This window comes from Dendropsophus ebraccatus, chromosome 6, assembly GCF_027789765.1.
Source record: "Dendropsophus ebraccatus isolate aDenEbr1 chromosome 6, aDenEbr1.pat, whole genome shotgun sequence".
Classification (NCBI taxonomy): domain Eukaryota; kingdom Metazoa; phylum Chordata; class Amphibia; order Anura; family Hylidae; genus Dendropsophus; species Dendropsophus ebraccatus.
The window spans coordinates 152275996-152290044 of record NC_091459.1 but is presented as its reverse complement, the minus strand read 5'-3'; positions in this window follow the sequence as shown (position 1 = coordinate 152290044).

The following is a 14049-nucleotide window of genomic DNA, read 5'->3' as shown; positions in this document are numbered from 1 at the left end:
GCCCTCTGTGACCCTGCGATGGGTGTTAGTGTGGGGTCAGGGATGCGCCTCTGTGACCCTGCGATGGGTGTTAGTGTGGGGTCAGGGATGCGCCTCTGTGACCCTGCGATGGGTGTTAGTGTGGGGTCAGGGATGTGCCCTCTGTGACCCTGCGATGGGTGTTAGTGTGGTGTCAGGGATGTGCCCTCTGTGACCCTGCGATGGGTGTTAGTGTGGGGTCAGGGATGCGCCTCTGTGACCCTGCGATGGGTGTTAGTGTGGGGTCAGGGATGAGCCCTCCGTGACCCTGCGATGGGTGTTAGTGTGGGGTCAGGGATGTGCCTCTGTGACCCTGCGATGGGTGTTAGTGTGGGGTCAGGGATGTGCCCTCTGTGACCCTGCGATGGGTGTTAGTGTGGGGTCAGGGATGTGCCCTCTGTGACCCTGTGATGGGTGTTAGTGTGGGGTCAGGGATGCGCCTCTGTGACCCTGCGATGGGTGTTAGTGTGGGGTCAGGGATGTGCCCTCTGTGACCCTGCGATGGGTGTTAGTGTGGGGTCAGGGATGTGCCCTCTGTGACCCTACAATGGGTGTTAGTGTGGGGTCAGATATGTGCCCTCTGTGACCCTGCGATGGGTGTTAGTGTGGGGTCAGGGATGTGCCCTCTGTGACCCTGCGATGGGTGTTAGTGTGGGGTCAGGGATGCGCCTCTGTGACCCTGCGATGGGTGTTAGTGTGGGGTCAGGGATGTGCCCTCTGTGACCCTGCGATGGGTGTTAGTGTGGGGTCAGGGATGTGCCCTCTGTGACCCTGCGATGGGTGTTAGTGTGGGGTCAGGGATGTGCCCTCTGTGACCCTGCGATGGGTGTTAGTGTGGGGTCAGGGATGCGCCTCTGTGACCCTGCGATGGGTGTTAGTGTGGGGTCAGGGATGTGCCCTCTGTGACCCTGCGATGGGTGTTAGTGTGGGGTCAGGGATGTGCCCTCTGTGACCCTGCGATGGGTGTTAGTGTGGTGTCAGGGATGTGCCCTCTGTGACCCTGCGATGGGTGTTAGTGTGGGGTCAGGGATGTGCCTCTGTGACCCTGCGATGGGTGTTAGTGTGGGGTCAGGGATGTGCCCTCTGTAACCCTGTGATGGGTGTTAGTGTGGGGTCAGGGATGCGCCTCTGTGACCCTGCGATGGGTGTTAGTGTGGGGTCAGGGATGCGCCTCTGTGACCCTGCGATGGGTGTTAGTGTGGGGTCAGGGATGTGCCCTCTGTGACCCTGCGATGGGTGTTAGTGTGGGGTCAGGGATGGGCCCTCTGTGACCCTGCGTTGGGTGTTAGTGTGGGGTCAGGGATGTGCCCTCTGTGACCCTGCGATGGGTGTTAGTGTGGGGTCAGGGATGCGCCTCTGTGACCCTGCGATGGGTGTTAGTGTGGGGTCAGGGATGTGCCCTCTGTGACCCTGCGATGGGTGTTAGTGTGGGGTCAGGGATGCGCCTCTGTGACCCTGCGATGGGTGTTAGTGTGGGGTCAGGGATGTGCCCTCTGTGACCCTGCGATGGGTGTTAGTGTGGGGTCAGGGATGCGCCTCTGTGACCCTGCGATGGGTGTTAGTGTGGGGTCAGGGATGTGCCCTCTGTGACCCTGCGATGGGTGTTAGTGTGGGGTCAGGGATGTGCCCTCTGTGACCCTACAATGGGTGTTAGTGTGGGGTCAGGGATGTGCCCTCTGTGACCCTACAATGGGTGTTAGTGTGGGGTCAGGGATGTGCCCTCTGTGACCCTGCGATGGGTGTTAGTGTGGGGTCAGGGATGTGCCCTCTGTGACCCTACAATGGGTGTTAGTGTGGGGTCAGGGATGTGCCCTCTGTGACCCTGCGATGGGTGTTAGTGTGGGGTCAGGGATGCGCCTCTGTGACCCTGCGATGGGTGTTAGTGTGGGGTCAGGGATGCGCCTCTGTGACCCTGCGATGGGTGTTAGTGTGGGGTCAGGGATGCGCCTCTGTGACCCTACAATGGGTGTTAGTGTGGGGTCAGGGATGTGCCCTCTGTGACCCTGCGAGGGGTGTTAGTGTGGGGTCAGGGATGCGCCTCTGTGACCCTGCGATGGGTGTTAGTGTGGGGTCAGGGATGCGCCTCTGTGACCCTGCGATGGGTGTTAGTGTGGGGTCAGGGATGCGCCTCTGTGACCCTGCGATGGGTGTTAGTGTGGGGTCAGGGATGCGCCTCTGTGACCCTGCGATGGGTGTTAGTGTGGGGTCAGGGATGAGCCCTCCGTGACCCTGCGATGGGTGTTAGTGTGGGGTCAGGGATGTGCCCTCTGTGACCCTACAATGGGTGTTAGTGTGGGGTCAGGGATGTGCCCTCTGTGACCCTGCGATGGGTGTTAGTGTGGGGTCAGGGATGTGCCCTCTGTGACCCTGCGATGGGTGTTAGTGTGGGGTCAGGGATGTGCCCTCTGTGACCCTACAATGGGAATCAGTCTGGTGTCAGGGATGCGCTTCTGTGACCCTACAATGGGTGTTAGTGTGGGGTCAGGGATGTGCCCTCTGTGACTTTACGATGGGCAATGGTCTGGAGTCAGATATGTGCCCTCCATGACCCTGCGATGGGTGTTAGTGTGGGGTCAGGGATGTGCCCTCCATGACCCTATGATGGGTGTTAGGGTCGCAGAGGGCACATATCTGACTCTAGACCATTGCCTATTGTAAAGTCACAGAGGCGCATGCCTGACTCCAGACTTACACCCATCATAGGGTCACAGAGGGCACATATCTGACTCCAGACTATGATGGGTGTTAGTCTGGAGTCCGGAATGTGCCCTCCGTGACCCTATGATGGGTGTTAGTCTGGAGTCCGGAATGTGCCCTCCGTGACCCTATGATGGGTGTTAGTCTGGAGTCCGGAATGTGCCCTCCGTGACCCTATGATGGGTGTTAGTCTGGAGTCAAGGATGTCCACCCTTGTTCTCATCTTCTAAGTTCTTTTCTATTTTCAGGACCAAAATCTATTTTTCTAATATTTTTGTTGTTGCCTTAATGAAAACCTGATGAGAGGGCTGGATGGTGGGGAATCATGTGCGCTGTTCTGGCTCCTCCACTACACAGACTACATTGGCTCTCCAGTCACATGCCTCACCGTTACTGAAGCCACACATGTTCCATACAGCGTATGGTTGGTGGCCATTTGTACATACATGTGATGGGACAGCTCATCTATATCTCTTTCATGTGACTGGAGACACTTTGTGCAGTCAGCAGGGATAGTATTGGCTACCATATTATAGCTTGGCAATTCTCTATCCTAGTGGACATGCCTTGTCACAGACGCCAAGAGACATTGCAGAAGGAGAATGTGGATGGTATGAGTGGGGCCATTAAGGAACACACATGAGTTTCGTTATCGTCATATTTGCTTTCCTATGAGAAGATCTAGTACGTCATCATCTACCAGGTGCTGGGTCCAAAGCTGAGGCCATTCTGCAGGTCAGAGCTATATATCGGGAACATGAGCAGGCGCTATGCATTGTGTACTGGCCGGAGCCCACCTGTGCACTGTAGACCTGGCGCTGCCCACGGCCCAGTGCTCCAAGCCAGGTGGTCCTGAATAAAGACTATGTTCTTCACCATGCAGGCAGTCTCTTCCTTCCACCTGTGTTGTGTTCTGTGTCTGAGACGTGCATGTTCTGGCCTGTCTGACTGCATCGTTCTGTCCTTGTACATATAAGTAGCATGTCTCTGCTGTGTCTTGTATATGATCTGTATAATACTGTATAGCTGTGCATTACTCTGTATATAGAGACCGACGCGTCTCAACATTTACTCCTATATTCTTGCACCATAACAATCGCAAGTCTTCCAGTTACTGAACCAACAGAACATTTGTACCGAGAGTCGTCCTGACTGACACATTGAAGATAACATGTCCCGTATTGTCAGATCTGTACGTGTTCGAATGCATTTCATTCTCTGTGTTTTTGTTTCTTGTTCCTTTACCCTTTAGGTTTATTGTCATGTGATTTCCTGGGCCAAGGTTGTATGTCCTTTGTCTTCCAGCCTCACCCATCACAACTTCTCTTCCATAGTTTCCTCCGTACGTCTATATTTTATGTTCCCATCATCCGGACATTACGAGTAGGCCAGTCTAAAAGCTCTGCCCCCTTTTCCCTGGCTGATCTTACTAAGAGGCGTATGTAGGCTCCAGCAGGTGCCAGTGGGGGATACAGCAGGTTTACGCCAGGGAGAAGGGGCAAATCTGTGCTTTCTCCCTGGTGTACGCCTGGAGCGCAATCCTAGTATATGTCCTACTATGTGTCTACCCATAGTCCCATGAGATTTGTGCCATATGTTACTGCTCCATTATCTCTCACACCAATGATGACCCTACAAGTACTCCAAGTAACCTTACCATCACATAACCTCCCACCATGTGGGTATCTCATTCTCTCACAGTCCCAACATTTATTACTATACACTGTCCTATCACATCCTTCTCTCATCCCCCCATCACATATTCCATGTCCTCCATACCTTCCACTTATTTCCTCTTCTCATCACTTCATCATTAATGGCTCCACACCTCATCTCCAAGTCAAGTGTCCTGATCACCCCATAAATAATGGCCCCCTTCCCTCCATGTCACGGGTCCTGATCACCCCATCAATAATGACCCCTCTCTCTCCCTCCTCACCAAGTCATGTGTCCTAATTGCCCCATCATTAATGACCCCTGTCCCTCCTCACCTCCATGTCACGTGTCCTCATTGCCCCATCATTAATGACCCCTCTCCCTCCTGACCTCCATGTCATGTGTCTTCATTGCCCCATCATTAATGACCCCTCTCCCTCCTCACCTCCATGTCACGTGTCCTCATTGCCCCATCATTAATGACCCCTCTCCCTCCTCACCTCCGTGTCACGTGTCCTCATTGCCCCATCATTAATGACCCCTCTCCCTCCTCACCTCCGTGTCACGTGTCCTCATTGCCCCATCATTAATGACCCCTCTCCCTCCTCACCTCCATGTCACGTGTCCTCATTGCCCCATCATTAATGACCCCTCTCCCTCCTGACCTCCATGTCACGTGTCCTCATTGCCCCATCATTAATGACCCCTCTCCCTCCTCACCTCCATGTCACGTGTCCTCATTGCCCCATCATTAATGACCCCTCTCCCTCCTCACCTCCATGTCACGTGTCCTCATTGCCCCATCAATAATGACCCCTCTCCCTCCTCACCTCCGTGTCACGTGTCCTCATTGCCCCATCATTAATGACCCCTGTCCCTCCTCACCTCCGTGTCACGTGTCCTCATTGCCCCATCATTAATGACCCCTCTCTCTCCCTCCTCACCTCCATGTCACGTGTCCTCATTGCCCCATCATTAATGACCCCTCTCCCTCCTCACCTCCATGTCACGTGTCCTCATTGCCCCATCATTAATGACCCCTCTCCCTCCTGACCTCCATGTCACGTGTCCTCATTGCCCCATCATTAATGACCCCTCTCCCTCCTCACCTCCATGTCACGTGTCCTCATTGCCCCATCATTAATGACCCCTCTCCCTCCTCACCTCCGTGTCATGTGTCCTCATTGCCCCATCATTAATGACCCCTCTCCCTCCTCGCCTCCATGTCACGTGTCCTCATTACCCCATCATTAATGACCCCTCTCCCTCCTCGCCTCCATGTCACGTGTCCTCATTGCCCCATCATTAATGACCCCTCTCCCTCCTGACCTCCATGTCACGTGTCCTCATTGCCCCATCATTAATGACCCCTGTCCCTCCTGACCTCCATGTCACGTGTCCTCATTGCCCCATCATTAATGACCCCTCTCTCTCCCTCCTCACCTCCATGTCACGTGTCCTCATTGCCCCATCATTAATGACCCCTCTCCCTCCTCACCTCCATGTCACGTGTCCTCATTGCCCCATCATTAATGACCCCTGTCCCTCCTCACCTCCATGTCACGTGTCCTCATTGCCCCATCATTAATGACCCCCTTTCTTCCTCACCTCCATGTCACGTGTCCTCATTGCCCCATCATTAGTGACCCCTCTCCCTCCTGACCTCCATGTCACGTGTCCTCATTGCCCCATCATTAATGACCCCTCTCCCTCCTGACCTCCATGTCACGTGTCCTCATTGCCCCATCATTAGTGACCCCTCTCCCTCCTGACCTCCATGTCACGTGTCCTCATTGCCCCATCATTAATGACCCCTCTCCCTCCTCACCTCCATGTCACGTGTCCTCATTGCCCCATCATTAATGACCCCTTTCCTCCTGACCTCCATGTCACGTGTCCTCATTGCCCCATCATTAATGACCCCTCTCCCTCCTGACCTCCATGTCACGTGTCCTCATTGCCCCATCATTAATGACCCCTGTCCCTCCTGACCTCCATGTCACGTGTCCTCATTGCCCCATCATTAATGACCCCTCTCCCTCCTCACCTCCATGTCACGTGTCCTCATTGCCCCATCATTAATGACCCCTCTCCCTCCTGACCTCCATGTCACGTGTCCTCATTGCCCCATCATTAATGACCCCTGTCCCTCCTCACCTCCATGTCACGTGTCCTCATTGCCCCATCATTAATGACCCCTCTCCCTCCTGACCTCCATGTCACGTGTCCTCATCATTAATGACCCCTCTCCCTCCTGACCTCCATGTCACGTGTCCTCATTGCCCCATCATTAATGACCCCTCTCCCTCCTCACCTCCATGTCATGTGTCCTCATTGCCCCATCATTAATGACCCCTCTCCCTCCTCACCTCCATGTCACGTGTCCTCATTGCCCCATCATTAATGACCCCTGTCCCTCCTCACCTCCATGTCACGTGTCCTCATTGCCCCATCAATAATGACCCCTCTCCCTCCTCACCTCCATGTCACGTGTCCTCATTGCCCCATCATTAATGACCCCTCTCCCTCCTGACCTCCATGTCACGTGTCCTCATTGCCCCATCATTAATGACCCCTCTCCCTCCTCACCTCCATGTCACGTGTCCTCATTGCCCCATCATTAATGACCCCTGTCCCTCCTCGCCTCCATGTCACGTGTCCTCATTGCCCCATCATTAATGACCCCTCTCCCTCCTCACCTCCATGTCACGTGTCCTCATTGCCCCATCATTAATGACCCCTTTCCTCCTGACCTCCATGTCACGTGTCCTCATTGCCCCATCATTAATGACCCCTCTCCCTCCTCACCTCCATGTCACGTGTCCTCATTGCCCCATCATTAATGACCCCTCTCCCTCCTGACCTCCATGTCACGTGTCCTCATCATTAATGACCCCTCTCCCTCCTCACCTCCATGTCACGTGTCCTCATTGCCCCATCATTAATGACCCCTGTCCCTCCTCACCTCCATGTCACGTGTCCTCATCATTAATGACTCCTCTCTTTTCTCACCTCCATGTTATGCCCTATCTTTATGAACCCCATCAATGACTTGACACTCTCCTTATCTTTTAGCTTCGGGACCTCTGGCTACTGCATGCAGGGCCCTTGATCTTGGGAAAGGTGTGGGTCCTGGATGTGGGCATCTATTAGACATTTATGGTTTATCCTGTAGATATGCCATAAATGTGGAGAGAGTTCTTGGAGACAGAGGACAGTCCCCTACTTCTCGATCCCATCTATTCATCCTTTATGTCTCCGATTCTTCATTCTCTAGCATTGACTCTGTGCCACCTACTGATCCCATACAGCCTTAGCCCTGGCCTCCCCTCCCCCTCCACTTCAGCTTCTCTGAGCTTTATTCCCCTTGTGTCACAACCCATTTTCTTTTTTGCATTTACAATAGAAGAACCAAATGTCTAATGTTGAATATTTGAGCTAGTTCTGTGTTCTTCTCCCTGTTTGTTATGCTCTATTATACAATTATTATATCGGACTGTTGTCTTATAAATCTAATAACATTTTACATATGTTCTTTCTATACTTTGTTGTCTTGTCTTCTTTCCTTGTGTTGAGCGTTTGTTGGAATTGGTATCATCTTCTATATCTGGTGCTATTAAGCACGTAAGATTCCCAGCTGCCGCGGGGACATGTGTATACACTGGGACCATTCCCGAGCAATATTCTCCATATGGTATTTGAAGGGAAATCAGAGATGACACCAGCAAAACTGTGAAATACATGGTTTAAATACACTATGACATGGTCCCAGCAGTAATATTAACCTGATTTCTAATGGTGCCAACCACTGAGCTTTATAATGAAGGGAGCGGTGACAAGGGAACCCAGGAGCTGAGGTGGGTGAGGTTTGTGCTTCTCAATGATGCCACAGAAAAGATGGCTGAAGGAAAAAGCAATAGCAACCAGGACAGGGGGCTGAGGGGCCAGTATGGGATTTGGGGCTTGTGGTGATTTTTTGAGGGATCGGTTGGAAGGGACCACTGTGGTGATAGGTCTGGAGGTTTAGGAGACAAGTATAGGTCAAAAGACTGAGGGAATCAATGCAGAGATGTGAGATTGGGGAGGTTCCTACAGGTTTAGGTCAGGAGGTTGAGAGGGTCACTACAAGCGTAGGTCTGGAGATCATGGGGATCATTAGAAGGATGGTTTGGGAAACTAAAGTAACTTCTATAGGGATGGTTTAGGTGATTGAGGTGATCGGTACAAGGATAGATAAGAAAGTTGAGGGAGATCTTGAAGGAGCTCTCTGCAGGTGTATGTGGACCCTTGGCTGACAGTCACAGTGGTGTCTGTGTTCTCCAACTTCACACAAAGAACATATTATCCAGTATCACCCTGGGCCTAAGCATCCGACTTGGTTTATATCAACAATGACATTGAGGGGCAAGATATTATAGATTAGTGGGGCAAAAGAAACTTTACCAACCACTGGGTCTGCCATACAGAAAGCCCACCAGGGACCATGCACTGACCATATTGCTCAGAGTACATTGTAAGGTCTTCTGACTTTTACCTTACTCAAGGTATGTTTGGCGCAACAGGAATAGTAGCTACGGCATACGGTAAATGTGGTGACATCTGATTGCAGGGCTTTGTTGGGAAAACACAGAAAAAAACAGCTACAAAATGTGAATAAAAGTAAGCCCCACACAAGTAGTAGAAAGTAAAGTTACAGAGACATAGACACTCGGGAAATGTACAGTGTAATATTCTTATAATAAATATAGTGAGAAAGCTGAATACAGCAACAGGTCACACCCAGCCCCCACAAATCCACCACACGTTATACAAGAATGGTGGACAATGGTGACCAGACACACTGATGAGGACAGCTCAGTAACCAGACACTGTGACGAGGACAGCTCGGTGACCAGACACTGTGACGAGGACAGCTCGGTGACCACACACTGTGACGAGGACAGCTCAGTAACCACACACTGTGACGAGGACAGCTCAGTAACCAGACACTGTGACGAGGACAGCTCGGTGACCAGACACTGTAACGAGGACAGCTTAGTGACGAGGACAGCTCGGTGACCAGACACTGTGACGAGGACAGCTCAGTAACCAGACACTGTGACGAGGAGAGCTCAGTGACGAGGACAGCTCAGTAACCAGACACTGTGACGAGGAGAGCTCAGTGACGAGGACACTGTGACGAGGACAGCTCGGTAACCAGACACTGTGACGAGGACAGCTCGGTGACCAGGACACTGTGACGAGGACAGCTCAGTGACGAGGACACTGTGACGAGGACAGCTCAGTGACGAGGACAGCTCAGTAACCAGACACTGTGATGAGGACAGCTCGGTGACCAGGACACTGTGACGAGGACAGCTCAGTGACGAGGACACTGTGACGAGGACAGCTCAGTGACGAGGACAGCTCAGTAACCAGACACTGTGACGAGGAGAGCTCGGTGACCAGGACACTGTGACGAGGACAGCTCAGTAACCAGACACTGTGATGAGGACAGCTCGGTAACCAGACACTGTGACGAGGAGAGCTCAGTAACCAGACACTGTGACGAGGACAGTTCAGTAACCAGACACTGTGACGAGGACAGCTCAGTAACCAGACACTGTGACGAAGACAGCTCAGTAACCAGACACTGTGACGAAGACAGCTCAGTAACCAGACACTGTGACGAGGACAACTCAGTGACGAGGACAGCTCAGTAACCAGACACTGTGACGAGGACAGCTCGGTGACCAGACACTGTGACGAGGAGAGCTCGGTGACCAGACACTGTGACGAGGAGAGCTCAGTGACGAGGACACTGTGACGAGGACAGCTCAGTAACCAGACACTGTGACGAGGACAGCTCAGTGACGAGGACAGCTCAGTGACGAGGACACTGTGACGAGGACAGCTCGGTGACCAGGACACTGTGACGAGGAGAGCTCGGTGACCAGGACACTGTGATGAGGACAGCTCGGTGACGAGGACACTGTGACGAGGACAGCTCAGTGACGAGGACAGCTCAGTGACTAGGACACTGTGACGAGGACAGCTCAGTGACGAGGACAGCTCAGTAACCAGACACTGTGACGAGGAGAGCTCAGTGACGAGGACACTGTGACGAGGACAGCTCAGTGACGAGGACAGCTCGGTAACCAGACACTGTGACGAGGACAGCTCAGTAACCAGACACTGTGACGAGGAGAGCTCAGTAACCAGACACTGTGACGAGGAGAGCTCAGTAACCAGACACTGTGACGAGGAGAGCTCAGTGACGAGGACAGCTCAGTAACCAGACACTGTGACGAAGACAGCTCAGTAACCAGACACTGTGATGAGGAGAGCTCGGTGACCAGGACACTGTGATGAGGACAGCTCAGTAACCAGACACTGTGATGAGGAGAGCTCGGTGACCAGGACACTGTGACGAGGACAGCTCAGTAACCAGACACTGTGACTAGGAGAGCTCAGTAACCAGACACTGTGATGAGTACAGCTCAGTAACCAGACACTGTGACGAAGACAGCTCAGTAACCAGACACTGTGATGAGGACAGCTCAGTGACGAGGACAGCTCAGTAACCAGACACTGTGATGAGGACAGCTCAGTAACCAGACACTGTGACGAGGACAGCTCAGTGACCAGGACAGCTCAGTAACCAGACACTGTGACGAGGACAGCTCGGTGACCAGACACTGTGACGAGGAGAGCTCAGTGACGAGGACAGCTCAGTGACGAGGACACTGTGACGAGGACAGCTCGGTGACCAGGACACTGTGACGAGGAGAGCTCGGTGACCAGGACACTGTGACGAGGACAGCTCAGTGACGAGGACACTGTGACGAGGACAGCTCAGTGACGAGGACAGCTCAGTGACTAGGACACTGTGACGAGGACAGCTCAGTAACCAGACACTGTGACGAGGACAGCTCAGTGACGAGGACAGCTCAGTGACGAGGACACTGTGACGAGGACAGCTCGGTGACCAGGACACTGTGACGAGGAGAGCTCGGTGACCAGACACTTTGACGAGGACAGCTCGGTGACCAGACACTGTGACGAGGACAGCTCAGTGACTAGGACACTGTGACGAGGACAGATCAGTAACCAGACACTGTGACGAGGACAGCTCAGTGACGAGGACAGCTCAGTGACGAAGACAGCTCGGTGACCAGGACACTGTGACGAGGAGAGCTCGGTGACCAGACACTGTGACGAGGACAGCTCAGTAACCAGACACTGTGACGAGGATAGCTCGGTAACCAGACACTGTGACTAGGACAGCTCGGTGACCAGGACACTGTGACGAGGACAGCTCAGTGACGAGGACACTGTGACGAGGACAGCTCAGTGACGAGGACAGCTCAGTGACTAGGACACTGTGACGAGGACAGCTCAGTAACCAGACACTGTGATGAGGACAGCTCAGTGACGAGGACAGCTCAGTGACGAGGACACTGTGACGAGGACAGCTTGGTGACCAGGACACTGTGACGAGGAGAGCTCGGTGACCAGGACACTGTGACGAGGACAGCTCAGTAACCAGACACTGTGACGAGGACAGCTCAGTAACCAGACACTGTGACGAGGATAGCTTGGTAACCAGACACTGTGACTAGGACAGCTCAGTGACGAGGACACTGTGACGAGGACAGCTCGGTGACCAGGACACTGTGACGAGGACAGCTCAGTGACGAGGACACTGTGACGAGGACAGCTCAGTGACGAGGACAGCTCAGTGACTAGGACACTGTGACGAGGACAGCTCAGTAACCAGACACTGTGACGAGGACAGCTCAGTGACGAGGACACTGTGACGAGGATAGCTCGGTGACCAGACACTGTGACGAGGAGAGCTCAGTGACCAGGACACTGTGACGAGGACAGCTCGGTGACCAGACACTGTGACGAGGACAGCTCGGTGACCAGGACACTGTGACGAGGACAGCTCGGTGACCAGGACACTGTGATGAGGACAGCTCAGTGACCAGACACTGTGACGAGGACAGCTCGGTGACCAGGACACTGTGACCAGGACAGCTCGGTGACCAGACACTGTGACGAGGACAGCTCAGTGACGAGGACAGCTCAGTGACGAGGACACTGTGACGAGGACAGCTCGGTGACCAGGACACTGTGACGAGGAGAGCTCGGTGACCAGGACACTGTGACGAGGAGAGCTCGGTGACCAGACACTTTGACGAGGACAGCTCGGTGACCAGACACTGTGACGAGGACAGCTCGGTGACCAGACACTGTGACGAGGACAGCTCAGTGACTAGGACACTGTGACGAGGACAGCTCGGTGACCAGGACACTGTGACGAGGACAGCTCAGTGACGAAGACAGCTCGGTGACCAGGACACTGTGACGAGGAGAGCTCGGTGACCAGACACTGTGATGAGGACAGCTCAGTAACCAGACACTGTGACGAGGATAGCTCGGTAACCAGACACTGTGACGAGGAGAGCTCGGTGACCAGGACACTGTGACGAGGACAGCTCAGTGACGAGGACACTGTGACGAGGACAGCTCGGTGACTAGAACAGCTCAGTAACCAGACACTGTGACGAGGACAGCTCAGTAACCAGACACTGTGACGAGGACAGCTCAGTGACGAGGACACTGTGACGAGGACAGCTCGGTGACCAGACACTGTGATGAGGAGAGCTCAGTGACCAGGACACTGTGACGAGGACAGCTCGGTGACCAGACACTATGACGAGGACAGCTCGGTGACCAGGACACTGTGACGAGGACAGCTCGGTGACCAGGACACTGTGACGAGGACAGCTCAGTGACCAGACACTGTGACGAGGACAGCTCGGTGACCAGACACTGTGACGTGGATAGCTCGGTGACCAGGACATTTCGGTGACTAAGGCCTGCTTTACTTTCTTACAAGCAAAAGGACGCTGGTTGACCTCAGGGAGATCAACCAAAACACCGCAGAGACACCATCACGTGTCTCAACGTCAGTGTATTCTAGAACATTGCCCCCTGGGAAATCGAATATGCAAAAGAACACTGCAGAGACACCATCACATGTCTCGACGTCAGTGAACTAGCCAGACCTTCCCTCCGGGAAGGAACAACCAAGCCAAAGCGTTCTCCAGTCAAGGAAACCACCTCAGCAAGGTATCCATCCACAGACAGCCGTTTCGGGGTTTTTGCCCCTCATCAGTGTGGAGTAGGTTTCTGGCTAGTGGGAGCAATGACTAGTAAGTGCATGCAAAAGGACGCTGGTTGACCTCAGGGAGATCAACCAAAACACCGCAGAGACACCATCACGTGTCTCAACGTCAGTGTATTCTAGAACATTGCCCCCTGGGAAATCGAATATGCAAAAGAACACTGCAGAGACACCATCACATGTCTCGACGTCAGTGAACTAGCCAGACCTTCCCTCCGGGAAGGAACAACCAAGCCAAAGCGTTCTCCAGTCAAGGAAACCACCTCAGCAAGGTATCCATCCACAGACAGCCGTTTCGGGGTTTTTGCCCCTCATCAGTGTGGAGTAGGTTTCTGGCTAGTGGGAGCAATGACTAGTAAGTGCATGCAAAAGGACGCTGGTTGACCTCAGGGAGATCAACCAAAACACCGCAGAGACACCATCACGTGTCTCAACGTCAGTGTATTCTAGAACATTGCCCCCTGGGAAATCGAATATGCAAAAGAACACTGCAGAGACACCAT